Below are 14254 nucleotides of genomic sequence, written 5' to 3'. Positions count from 1 at the left end.
GTCCTGCTGGCACCGGGCTGGTGTCTCTCAGACAGCTAGAGTAAAGAGAACCAAACATCAGTGCCTGATCTTGGCACCGCATTGGCCAAAACCCCACCGCTCTGCTACTCACCGCGCTCCTAAGAAGGCCTGGCACCTCCTAACCCTGACCCTCTGCCACACGTGGAATGCATCTGCACCTGAAAGAAAGTTAGAACATATGTCAAACACCACCAGGGTTACTCACAAGCTGCAAACACCTTATGTCAATCTAGGAATAGCATCTAGAGCCCAAGTACAGCCAACATTACAAATTCCCCCTCCCTATGGTTCGTCTTATTGCAGCAGGCCATGCGGCAGGGAAGAACAGCTCTGGCACAAATCTGTGCACACACCCGTGACACAGAAAGTGACAGACAGGGGGACATGAAACACGACACATCATGCTTGTGGTGAGGGTCTCGAGGGGAGAAGGCAAAAGGGACCCCAAAGACACACTAGGGAACACAGCACACCGGACAACAGGACACAGATCGGAGCTGTTCTGCACTGCCCGCCTGAAAGCTGCCATCAAAAGTAGAGCCTCTCCCTTTAGCTGTCCTAAGAGGCCTTTGGAGAAGATTGCTTTCCCCACTGCCAATTTTTAAATCTGGCCAAAGAACTGCCAACCTGATACTCTCTCATCGTCTCATCTCCAGACCGCGGCCCCCGACTTATCTTTTAGATGATCGGTGAGGGGAATCCACGCTGCACCTGAAATGAGTCTGCCTTGGAGGGCTCTGTGATGGCCTGTGAGCCTCTCGGTCAGCTGCAATCAAGAAAACCAAAACCAAAGTATGAGTCCAGAGTTATGTGGGCCAAATCCCTGCAAGTCAGCTACTTGCCCTCTCCTGAGTGTGCCTGGCTCCTTCAGGCTCCAGCTTCATCCTGATTCCACGGCTGTGGCCTTTATTAGGAGTGGCACCTGGGTTACAGAAAGACAAAGTTAAATGGCATTCCTCTGAGTGCAGTGGATCACCTTGTGTGCTCTGAGACATGGCAATGCCTCTGCTAGGCTTCTCAGCCTTGTGTGGGGTGCCCTCAAATAAACACCCTTTCTCAACCTGCTGCTTGCAAACCCCCTCCTAAGAACTCCTAAACTGGATACCTGATCACCCTCCCTCTCCCAGGCACCATCCTCAACTCACCTGAAGCCTCAATCTCAAACATCATCCTTGACACTGGGCAGATCCCTCTTGTGACACGACGAATCTGCTGAAAAATTGTTGTGCTTGAGAGCTGAGCAATAACAGCCAATTCTCTCCACTGCTCACCTTGACTGCTGGCATCCAGATTGACATCCTGAAAAGAAAGACAAAGAACAGAGCTGTAACACACTCACCATACACACTTCTGCTGCAGAGACAAATGGGGCCTCACCGGCTCGGGGCAATCCCCTCGCCCGGGATGGGGCCCTCTGGCACACATTTAATCCATCTGAATCTGAAAAAAAAGTTAGGACAAGAGTCACACTGTGGCAGGATAACTGATGAGCTCCAGATGTCCTGTGTCCATCTACAAATCCCATCTAGAGTCCAACTACACCCCACATTACAAACTCCAAGTCTCCAAGACTTCTCCTATCGCACCAGGCTGTGCAGCACGGCAGAGCAGCCCCATCCCCAAAGTGTGCAGACACCCGTGACACAGGACAGGACGTGACAAACAATAGGCACAAGACACAGACAGAAATTTCTTGGCAAGGAAAATGGCTGCAAGGACTGAGAGAATGCAAAAGGAGATGACCGAGCTGAGACCGATGGTGAGCTGATGAGGCTCAGAGAACTCTGAAGGAAGAAGATGATAACTGAATGATTAATTCCAAGAACAGCAAAGACGGATGCCTAGGAATCCTACAGTCAAAATCCTCTACCTAACCTCGTAATATTACAAGTCCTAATCCACCATAATGGATCCAGGTGGGGCACAGCTGTCCATACAGCTCAGAACAAGACCTGAAAAGACGTCTGACTGGATGCTTCCAAAGAGAGAAGAGAGTCTGATGCCTGTCTGAGCTCGCGAGTCAAAAGCTCTGTGGCCCGGGTGCCAGACCAGGGAATGCAGAGATTACAGATGCTAACAATGATGCCAGGGGTACTGACAGGGCCCTCAAAGGCCTAAGGTAGAAGACAGGAGATACACAAAACAACACACAATGCACAACAGACAAGTGACACGATGCACACGGGGACTGCTCTGCCCTGCACACCTCAGCACTGTGATCAAAAGTGAGACTTGGCTTTCATGGGGCCTAACGAGCCGTTTAATGAACACCCCCCGCTCCAAACTGGACTCAAAAACCCCTCCCAGGAATTCCCAAACAAGCACCATGCCTTCATCCCCACTGTGGGTCGCAGCCCTCTACTTATCTCTCAGACATCTGGGGATGCCAGTCTGTGTCAGGTGCAAAGAAAGGCCACCTCGTCAGCTGGGAAGGTCCTGCTGGCACCGGGCTGGTGTCTCTCAGACAGCTAGATTAAAGAGAACCAAACATCAGTGCCTGATCTTGGCACCGCATTGGCCAAAACCCCACCACTCTGCTACTCACCGCGCTCCTAAGAAGGCCCGGCACCTCCTAACCCTGACCCTCTGCCACACGTGGAATGCATCTGCACCTGAAAGAAAGTTAGAACATATGTCAAACACCACCAGGGTAACTCACAAGCTGCAAACATCTTATGTCAATCTAGGAACAACATCTAGAGCCCAAGTACAGCCCACATTACAAATTCCCCCTCCCTATGGTTCGTCCTACTGCAGGAGGCCATGCGGCAGGGCAGAACAGCTCCGGCAAAAAATGTGTGCACACACCCGTGACACAGAAAGTGACAAACAGGGGGGACATGAAACACGACACATCATGCTTGTGGTGAGGGCCTCGAGGGGAAAAGGCAAAAGGGACCCCAAAGACACACTAGGGAACACAGCACACCGGAAAACACGACAGACCGGAGCTGTTCTGCACTGCCCGCCTGAAAGCTGCCATCAAAAGTAGAGCCTCTCCCTTTAGCTGTCCTAAAAGGCCTTTGGAGAAGATTGCTTTCCTCTCTGCTCATTTTTGAATCTGTCCCAAAAACTCCCAACCTGCTACTCCACCATCTCCAGGCTGTGGCCCCCGACTTATCTTTTGGATGATTGGTGAATGGAATCCACGCTGCACCTGAAATGAGTCTGCCTTGGAGGGCTCTGTGATGGCCTGTGAGCCTCTCGGTCAGCTGCAATCAAGAAAACCAAAATCAAAGAGTGAGTCCAGAGTTATGTGGGCCAAATCCCTGCAAGTCAGCTACTTGCCCTCTCCTGAGTGTGCCTGGCTCCTTCAGGCTCCAGCTTCATCCTGATTCCAAGGCTGTGGCCTTTATTAGGAGTGGCACCTGGGTTACAGAAAGACAAAGTTAAATGGCATTCCTCTGAGTGCAGTGGATCACCTTGTATGCTGTAAGCCATGGGAATGCCTCTGCTAGGCTTCTGAGACACCTTGGGAGGGGCTCTCAAATAAACAAATAAAGACCCTTTCTCACCCTGCTGCCTGCAAACCCCCTCTCAAGAACTCCTAACTGGATGCCTGCTCACCCTCCCTCTCCCAGTAACCATCCTCAACTCACCTGAAGCCTCAATCTCAAACATCATCCTTGACACTGGGCAGATCCCTCTTGTGACACGATGAATCTGCTGCGAAATTGTTGTGCTTGAGAGCTGAGCAATAACAACCAATTCTCTCCACTGCTCACGTTGACTGCTGGCATCCAGATTTACTTCCTAAAAGAAAGACAAAGAACAGCAGTGTAACAGAGTCAGTTGAGAGGTGTAACAGAGTCTGCTGCAGAGGCAAATGGGGCCTCACCTACTCAGGAGAATCCCCACACCTGGCATGGGGCCCTCTGGCACACATTTAATCCATCTGAACCTGAAAAAAAAGTTAGGACAAGAGTCACACTGTGGCAGGATAACTGATGAGCTCCAGATATGATGTGCCCATCTACAAATCCCATCTAGAGTCCAACTACACCCCACATTACAAACTCCAAGTCCCTGGGACTTCTCCTATCGCACCAGGCTGTGCAGCACGGCAGAGCAGCTCGGGCACAAATGTGTGCTGAGAGCCATGACACAGGATAGGACAGACAACGGGGACACAACAGGAACAGAAATCTCTTGGCAAGGAAAACGGCTGCAAGGACTGAGAGAATGCAAAAGGAGATGAGTGAGCTGAGACCGATGGTGAGCTGATGAGGCTCAGAGAACCCTGGAGGAAGAAGATGATTACTGAATGATTTATTCCAAGAACAGCAAAGACGGATGCCTAGGAATCCTACAGTCAAAATCCTCTACCTAACCTCGTAATATTACAAGTCCTAATCCACCATAATGGATCCAGGTGGGGCACAGCTGTCCATACAGCTCAGAACAAGACCTGAAAAGACGTCTGACTGGATGCTTCCAAAGAGAGAAGAGAGTCTGATGCTTGTCTGAGCTCCCTAGTCAAAAGTTCTGTGGCCTGGGCGCCAGGCCAAGGAGTGCAGAGATCACAGAGGCTAACAATGATGCCAGGGTTTCTCACAGGCCCCCCTAAGTGAAAGATATGGCATACGCAAACAACACATAATGCACAATAGACAGGTGACACGATGCACACCGGGACTGCTCTGCCCTGCTGCACACCTCAGCACTGCAATCAAAAGTGAGACTTGGCTTTTATGGGGCCTAAGGGGCCACTTCATGAACACACCACACCCCCCCCCCCCCAAAACTGGACTCAAAACCCCCTCCCAGGAATTCCCAAACCAGCACCCTGCTTTCATCCCCTCTGTGGGTCACAGCCCTCTACTTATCTCTCAGACATCTGGGGATGCTGGTCCCTGTCAGGTGCAAAGAAAGGCCACCTCGTCAGCTGGGAAGGTCCTGCTGGCACTGGGCTGGTGTCTCTGAGACAGCTAGAGTAAAGAGAACCAAACATCAGTCCCTGATCTTGGCACCGCATCGGCCAAAACCCCACCACTCAGCTACTCACCGCACTCCTAAGAAGGCCCGACACCTCCTAACTCTGACCCCCTGCCACACATGGAATGCGTCTGCACCTGAAAGAAAGTTACAACATATGCCAAACACCACCAGGATAACTCACAAGCTGCAAACACCTTATGTCAATCTAGGAATAGCATCTAGAGCCCAAGTACAGCCAGCATTACAAATTCCAACGCCCCACGGTTTCTCCTACTGCAGCAGGCCATGCGGCAGGGCAGAACAGCTCCGGCAAAAAATGTGCGCACACACCCGTGACACAGAACGTGGCAAACAGGGAGGACATGAAACACGACACATCATGCTTGTGGTGAGGGTCTCGAGGGGAGAAGGCAAAAGGGACCCCAAAGACACACTAGGGAACACAGAACACTGGACAACACAACACAGACCGGAGCTGTTCTGCACTGCCCGCCTGAAAGCTGCCATCAAAAGTAGAGCCTCTCCCTTTAGCTGTCCTAAGAGGCCCTTGGAGAAGATTGCTTTTCCGGCTGCCAATTTTCAAATCTGCCCCAAGAACTCCCAACCCACTATTCTCTCATCTCCAGGCCAAGGCCCTCGACTTATCTTTTGGATGATCGGTGATGGGAATCCACGCTGCACCTGAAATGAGTCTGCCTCGGAGGGCCTCGTGATGGCCTGTGAGCCTCTCGGTGAGCTACAATAAAGAAAACCAAAACCAAAGTATGAGTCCAGAGTTATGTGGGCCAAATCCCACTAAGGCAGCTACTTGCTCTCTCCTGAGTGTGCCTGGCTCCTTCAGGCTCCAGCTTCATCATGATTCCAAGGCCTTCATTAGGAGTGGCACCTGGGTTAGAGAAAGGCAAAGTTAAATGGCATTCCCCTGAGTGCAGTGGATGACCTTGTGTGCTGTAAGACATGGGAATGCCTCTGCTAGGCTTCTGAGAAGCCTTGTGTGGGGGAGGCCTCAAATAAACAAATAAAGACCCTTTCTCACCCTGCTGCCTGCCAACTCCCTCCCAAGAACTCCTAACTGCTCACCCTCCCTCTCCCAATCACAATCCTCAACTCACCTGAAGCCTCAATCTCAAACATCATCTTGGACCTTGGGCGGATCCCTCTTGTGACATGATCAATCTGCTGAATAAAATGTTGTGCTTGACACAGCTTGGAATTTCAGGGAGTTGCACTCCTCAATTAAAAAAAAACAAAACAAAACAAAAAAAAACCCAACAAAACCAATCCCAAAAACAAACAAAGAAAAAAACCAAACAAACAAAACCCACACAAACAATAAATCCCAAAACACCTAACTCCCCACAGAAACAAAAAAACCACAGAAAACATCAAAAAATCCAAAACCCCCACAAAAACCAACTAAAAACCCCAAAATGAAAACCAAAAAAACCCAAAAATTCCACCAAAAGAAATCCAACCAAAAAAACAACCAGAGCAAAACTAAAAATTACAAAAGCACCTTACCACTCCTAAACACAAAACCCAAAATCACAAACCTAAATACTCCCTGTATTCCATGCTGTTTTCTTCACAGAATCTTCCAAGCCTCTGTGCTTTAGATGCCCAGAAACACCTGCTGAAAAGATGCTGAGACGGGCTGAAAAAGCCTCTTCACTGAAATGAGGAGAGCTCTTAACCCAGCACATCCCAGAGAGGGAATGAAGCCCCTCAGCCACGGCTGGGGTTAATATACCCCTGATTGTGCCCGCCTCTCGTTCCCATGCCACCCAGGAAAAGGGAGGGGGCGAATCCCACCAAGCCCTCAGAACAGCTGCAGCTGTTTGGCTCCTCTGACTCACATTCAAGGGCTGTAAAGGGCTTGTTATAGAAGAAAACTTTTCAGAAAAGTAACAGTGCTTTCTTTTTTTGCAACAACTACTTGGAGCAGAAGAACAGAAAACTGGCAAGATATAAAACTTTGTGGTAAGGTTACATAGCTAGATCAATTGGGTAATTGGGTAATTTGCTGTTACCTTACATAATTATTCTGTGTTTACCAAAAGCCATCTAATAAATTCACACCCAAAACTCCAGCAGCCCAGCTGGCCCTACCAAATCTCTATGTTTATGCATACAGTAAACAAAACCAAAATCCCAGTAATACCTATCAGAAGTCTGTGAAAGAAACCTCTTGAAATTGATCCTACCTCAAATACAAAACAACCCATGCAAAGTTAGCTTGACTCAATAAACAATTTACACAGAGCTAATAACACCAAGAAATAAAACAGCACACCATATACCACCAAAGAATATAATAGTGAAGAAAAAAGAAACCACTTTTTTTTTTTTTTTTAAGCTTTTGCCAGGACTCCAACAACAACTTCTTCTCCTTCTGAAATGTCCCTTCTCCTTCCCAAATTCCTTACAACTTCTGAGTTTACATCCAAGCAAAAAGCAAAATTCGTGCACTTGTGCGTTCGATGCTCCTGCCAGATTCTCTGTTTCCCTCCACATCTTCTTACACTTTCAGTCTTCACTCTGTCCTGCCGTGATGAGTTTGACGGACGAATTGGTAAACGTTAAGAGAGGATTTCCCTGCCTCCCTCCCCAGAGCTGGTTTCCTTAGTGCATCTCACTCAATCCCAGGCCGGCAACGATGCACGCTCACCTCAAGCGTGCAAGGCTCACAGCTGCTCGGCTAAATGCGGCTGTAATCGGCTAAACTCGGCCATTGTCATCTGCATTCGGCTGGACTCGACCCTTCGGCACGGATCGCCTCGCTTCGGCCGAACTCGGAGCCGCTCTCTGCGCTCGGCGCGGCTCGGCTCGCTTCGGCCGAACTCGGAGCCGATCAGTGCGCCCGGCGCGCCTCGGCTCGCTTCGGCCGAACTCGGAGCCGATCAGTGCGCCCGGCGCGGCTCGGCTCGCTTCGGCCGAACTCGGAGCCGATCAGTGCGCCCGGCGCGCCTCGGCTCGCTTCGGCCGAACTCGGAGCCGCTCTCTGCGCTCGGCGCGCCTCGGCTCGCTTCGGTCGAACTCGGAGCCGCTCTCTGCGCCCGGCGCGGCTCGGCTCGCTTCGGCCGAACTCGGAGCCGCTCTCTGCGCTCGGCGCGCCTCGGCTCGCTTCGGCCGAACTCGGAGCCGCTCACTGCGCCCGGCGCGGCTCGGCTCGCTTCGGCCGAACTCGGAGCCGCTCTCTGCGCCCGGCGCGGCTCGGCTCGCTTCGGCCGAACTCGGAGCCTCTCTGTGCGCCCGGCGCGGCTCGGCTCGCTTCGGCCGAACTCGGAGCCGCTCTCTGCGCCCGGCGCGCCTCGGCTCGCTTCGGCCGAACTCGGAGCCGATCAGTGCGCCCGGCGCGCCTCGGCTCGCTTCGGCCGAACTCGGAGCCGATCAGTGCGCGGCCCGGCTCGCCTCGGCCGAACTCGGAGCCGATCAGTGCGCTCGGCGCGCCTCGGCTCTCTTCGGCCGAACTCGGAGCCGCTCTCTGCCCTCGGCGCGGCTCGGCTCGCTTCGGCCCAACTCGGAGCCGCTCTCTCCGCGTTCGGCTGAGCTCGCCTCGGCTCGGCTCCCTGACGGCGGGCAAGCGGCGCCGCCTCACGTTAAACTCGCCCGGCTCGGGGCTCTCCTGCTGCCGCGTCCCGCGGGCGGCCCGGCCATCGCACGGACACGATCGGGAGCGCGGCGTGGCACAGGAGCTCATTGGGCAGTGACCGCACTCGCGCTAATTAGCGCGCACGAGAGCAGCGGGCTTGGTTCGGCTGAGCTCGGCTCCGTTCAGGCAGCCTCGCAAGCCTGGCCTCGGTTCGCTCGAGGCCGTCAGGTTCCGCCGGTCTCGCCTTGGTTCGGCCGAAGGAGGCGTCGTTCGCTCGTGTTTTTACAAATATCTTTCTATATTGACTGTATATTTCTATATTTAATTTTATACTTCTATAATACTTCCATTATTCCAAATAAAAACCCCGTCTCTAACCAAATAAATAAAAAAACCCTTCTTTTAAAGGATACTGAAATATTTTTTATTTATACTTTGTATAATTATACATTCATATTTTAATTTATCGTTTCTTTGGATGTATTACATTAATAATGATATATTATATATATAAAATTTTAAAATAGATTTAAATTATTATTTAAATTATGTATAATATCTACTGCTACAACTAATTTTTTCTGATATTTTAAATTTTTATATTTATCTGTATGTATTTATTATATATTTCTAAACTTAGATTTCTACCTTTATATTATTTGCATTTATAATTTTTACAATCAAAACACTGCCTATTGACCAATAAAGAAAACCCGCTTTATTTAAGTATTTTAAAAATATTTTCATGTTTATAATTTTCATATTTATATTTATAATTTGTTCAATATTACATGAGAACACACCTGCTCCTGCACCGCAGTGGGGCCCCCTCTCCTGGGGACCTTGGGGTGCCCCAACGGCATCAGAGCCCCGAGTCTTCACCCCCTTCTCCTCTATTTAGAAACTACACTGGAACTTTTTTCTGGAAATAAAGACATTACCTAAATCCTCTCCCCGTGTCCTAGACAGATGGATATTCAGTTATTAGTTGGCTGGGCAGCAGTTTCTTAAATAGAATGATAAACAAGATGTGAACATTTCAGCTACAAGCAAATAGGCAAATCTGAACAAGGTACTGGTGGGCGACCACTGAAGTTATTTTGAAGGAATTTTTTAAACAATAAAATATTGATACCACAAAAATAAAGCAAAAAGCTAACTACTGGCTAAGAAAAAATTAACTTTTGACAGCAACAACATTCCAACCACACAGGCTTTTTCCCGATGTCATACCTTATAACTACCTCTCTTGGGAATTCTCATCATGTATCCCAAAAGGAATAAATACCTCAGAGCGTCCTAAAGCAAAAAGTAGCACACATGAGCTCCTCACACTCCCGGGAGGCCTGCACAGCGTGCACTGAGTCTGCAACAAATTCTGCTCAGTGAGAGTCTGCAAACAAAGGTTCAATTGATGAATTGAACTGATTGTAAAGGGAGGTTTTCTAAGCACAGAAGCACAACAAAGAACAAGCAAAAACAATTCTTAAAAAAAACCTGCAAGTTTTATTTAGCATATATGCGACTGATTTCCACCCTGTGGCTTCTCACTTTGATTCGCGTCTGTAGGTTCAGGAAGATGACAATGCACACTCTGCCCTCCCTGAGCCCCCCACAGCAGCTGAGCGCTGCTCCGTGCGCTCAGATCGTCAGGAACTGGATTGCCCGCATGGACTGGAACTGCTCTGCTGCAGATTCAGGAGAGAGAGGCTGGCTGAGGCGTCGTCCCAATTCCAGTTCTGTGTGACGAGAAGCGGTTTGTTCCCAACGGGTGCAACAATCCCCAGCTCGCTTCCACGGTGAGTACCGATGGCACACAAATGGCAGCCTGAGGAAATCGTGTTCTGGGCTCTAAGTGGTCGGGACAGGGTCTGATTTTTTGTTTTGCATCTGTATGATGATTAGTACGACAGGGCCCTGATCGATGACATGGCAGCACAGAATTAAAAACTCCTCAATAGGATTACATCGACTTCTAGGAAAAGACAAAAGCCTAGGACCCTTCTGAAATCTATTTTTAATGCGAAGCACACGGATTGTCACTATGCTGTGCCTTCCAGCTTTTCAAAGCAGCTTACCTCTGAAGACCAGAAAACATTTATTTCTACAGAAACAATGGGCAACCCCCAGGCTAATCTCAGCACTACTGTTTAATAGGGGATCTGCCAGCGTGCCAGTCCAGCTTCAAGTGTGCTTTATTTCAGTCTAACATCCCCTCAAAATTCTTCTCACATCTCCCAACCCTGACATCTTATTTTTCCCTAAAGCTTCTCATCATTAGCAATTTCCAAGTAACATGGTATTTTTACAACATTCAAAAATGTCATGCTGGACTGTGCTAGAGAGTAATTTGCAAATATAAGCTTAGCAAAGTTTGAATTGACTTGTCCAGAGAAAAAACCTACAAGTGAACACCTACACCTGCCTACAAAGAGCTAACAAGCCCCTGGCAGCTGCCAGCATCAAAGCACAGCGGATGTTTCTAATACAGGGTAAGGATAACAATATCACCTTTTGTTCTCTCCAGCTTGTTTTCCCTGCAGTCATATTTTGCTTCTTATGATTTTTTTAGCCTCTGCATCTTCTTGGACAGCACCGAGCCCGACGACAAGGATACGAGAGTCTTTCCCTGCCGTAGGGAGAGAACCAGGAAAACAGTTAAAATAAGAACAGGGTAGTTTGAAATTCATACTTCCAATGAGAAGCAGCGCCTTACAAACAGAACAAAAGTAAACAAAGCATGGTACCTCCCTGGGGACAGAAGACTTACAAACTCTCCAGGATTTACAATTCTAGCGACCAACCCCTTCAGGACGGCAGCCAAGTGTCCCATGAGGTGGTGCTGCACCAAAGAACGATCTGAGAGGTTCCAAAGAGTGAAATGCACAATATTTTGCAAAGCCGTAAAATCTTGCAAAATAACAAAAATACAATAGATGTAAACTACAGGGTAAGAGTACAAGTGTTCACTTTAAGAGCTGGAACCATCCAGGTGAGCACCTGATAACTGGATCCTCACCAGAGTTTGAACCCTTCAGGACACAGAAGGGTTTTCCCCAGAAATTTCACAGACTGAGTTTTGATACAAGTATACTTGCCAGACCCTCAGAAACATCACCCATTCTCCAGGTGTCTGGAGAGAACTGCAAATGGCTCTCACGTAGTTTGAGCTAGCTCTGTAAGGTCTCAGGGTGAATTTCACCAGATGCAACCAAACTGGGCAACTCCCAGTGGGACAGAAGGAACCCAAAGCTTGGGTTCGCAGAGCTGCAGCAAATACTGAGGAAACAAACATAACAGCGTAAAAAATAATAAACCATCCTTTTTTTTTCTCTTGCTTTTGTTTTTTTCTTATTCAGATCAGCATAGCAATTAAAGAGAAGGTGAAAAACTCACCATTACTGAACATTTCATCATCTGTAGGCTGAGCATCCTTAGCACAGAGGACTCCAAAGTTAAAATTCACCGATCCCTGGGAAATAAAACCAAATATTGTATGATAAACAATCAAACAGCAGACGTAAAAATTTGTTTCCTCTAAGGACTTTCGGGTACGTATGTACCTTTGCATACATCCAACACATTGGAACATACACTTTATACCATCTCCTAATAAGTAAAAATTTACCTTTAAACTTTGATAGTACAGCATAAAATTATGAACTTAAATTGGTGATCTGTTATTATTAAGTTGGTGCCTAAAGTTATTTCTACTGTCAGGTTCAAAAAAACATTAATTTTTTTTACTGGAATGAGCAATTGATTTCAAAGTCATCACAAGCCCACCAAAACACAAAGCAGTATTCACTGGATGGGTCTGTGAGCTAGAAGTAGTTAGGCTTGTACTTCCCTCTTGCTATTCCAGAACCAATAAATCCTGTCAACAAAACCAGGATCTATAGCCCACTGCTGTGAAAGATTCTACGAGGATGATGGTTTGATTTGTGTTTAGAAGTTTTGATTTGAAATGGCCAGTTCAATGGATAAAGACAGTTTAAGTAGTATTACATTGCTATTATTATTATTTCTATTATTATTTTTACTATTACTACTGCTATTGTTATCATCTGCTACTGGAAGAAACAAACCAGTAGTACCTATACTTAATTACTTTTATTTCCAGGAAATAATAAAGAAAAAGAACCAAACCAAAAAAAGTCACTTCCTACCTTTTATATCAAGGGATGAAAAATTTCTCTTGGGCTCTTCTCCAATTTATCAAGACTCATAGCACTGAAAGGCAAACAAAACAGTGCTTTATAGAAGGGCAAGTGCACATTTCAAGGCTGAACCACCAACTGATTGCAGTGACAGCAGTTACAACATGAATCGTTCCCAGAGCCTCTGTTAAATGGAATGTTCTGTGGAACTGCCGTTTCTTTCCCAAAACACTAACTTCCAACACTTCCTAATAATATTTTGTATTTTAAAACAAAAGAAGTTAGTGAGACTCTGTGCGGAGGTCAGGTTTAAATTTATTTCCTTCTACAGCACAGAGCTCTGTTCCATCACCCTTCACTTCGGCTCTACACTGAATCGTGGTGAGCATTTGAGGAGTGCTCAATAATCAATTCTATTTCTCTCTTTTTCTAGCTCTCTCTATTCCTAAATCATTCCAGACAAGTCAAATGAAAAATGAAAAAAACAAGTTCAGCATCAAAGTCACACTTTTTCCCGTTGTCTGGTCAAGAACAGGCTCTAAATCCACTTACTGCTGCCTTCAACGATTCAGACTTGCAAAAGCATTCTTACATATTTTACAGGTTTATCATAAAACCCACAGAACGCAAGCTCTGAATTACAGGAAAAGGTACACAGGCAAATATCTAAAGGGATCACTTATTAGTAAATACATACCTTGGTAGAGGTCGCACTGAGAACCTTTCTGAGGGACTCTAAGGGACGCATGTTTTCTGAGCACCCTATAAACAAGAAAAGCTAGGATATATTACAGGACATCCCCACTTTTTCTACATATTCAAATAGTATTTTTAATAAAAACAATTCAGTTAAAAAAGAAGGAAGAAAACCAAGCTAATTTTACTCAGCTGTATTTACTGCCGATTTAGAGAAAAATCCCGGGCAGCGTCGGCCGTTGCGGCACACGTCGCGCCGGCAGCAGGGCCTGCCGGGAGTTGGAGTCTCGGGCTGGTAGCCACTCATGTGCCGCGATAGCCGTTGCGTCACACGCCGCGCCGGCAGCAGGGCCTGCCGGGAGTTGTAGTCTCGGGCTGACAGCCACGGCTCCGTCCCCCGCCACCGGGAGCTGCAGTCCCTCCCGGGCATCAAACGGGTCCTTCGCCCCAGGGCGGGGAAGGACCTGAGGCAGGACCGCTCCTCCCGAATGCCCTCTCTTTTCCCCTCCAACTCTTTTTCTTTTTTTAATGCTGTTTTTCACCCCTTTCCCTTCCCTTCCCTTCTGCTCTCCTGCTTTCTTTCCTTTCCTTTCCTTTTTTTCCCCTTCCCTTTCCCTTTCTTTTTCTTGTATTTGTAATCTTGGTTTTCCTTCCTAGCTTTAGAATCAAAAAGCAGCAGTAGTAACTTTCAGGCTACCTGGGAGTAAAAAAAACCCCAAAACTATAATGATTGAAAGAAAACTATTTATTCCCTGGGAGCCTGAAATTTTCTACTGCTGCACATGACACAGAGCTTTTTATTCCTTCTTATATACAGTTGATATTTTATACTCGCTTTATACACCGC

General features: G+C 47.6%; 1 long non-coding RNA gene across 2 annotated transcripts; it reads right to left on the bottom strand.

Moving 5' to 3' along the window:
• Window positions 1-10074: 10074 nt before the first annotated feature.
• Window positions 10075-13613, bottom strand: LOC131564837 (uncharacterized). Of its 2 annotated transcripts, none has more exons than XR_009275411.1 (5): window positions 13409-13613; window positions 12721-12784; window positions 11948-12023; window positions 11063-11830; window positions 10075-10468 (listed from the first exon to the last, which is right to left on the bottom strand). It is a non-coding gene; the product is annotated as an uncharacterized LOC131564837 (long non-coding RNA). The 2 variants fall into 2 exon arrangements; XR_009275412.1 differs by having other exon boundaries at window positions 11063-11180.
• Window positions 13614-14254: the final 641 nt, after the last annotated feature.

The sequence above is a fragment of the Ammospiza caudacuta genome, chromosome 16, assembly GCF_027887145.1.
Source record: "Ammospiza caudacuta isolate bAmmCau1 chromosome 16, bAmmCau1.pri, whole genome shotgun sequence".
NCBI classification, from domain to species: domain Eukaryota; kingdom Metazoa; phylum Chordata; class Aves; order Passeriformes; family Passerellidae; genus Ammospiza; species Ammospiza caudacuta.
The sequence above is the reverse complement of the archived record's forward strand: the minus strand, read 5'-3'. Positions and strand labels throughout refer to the sequence as shown.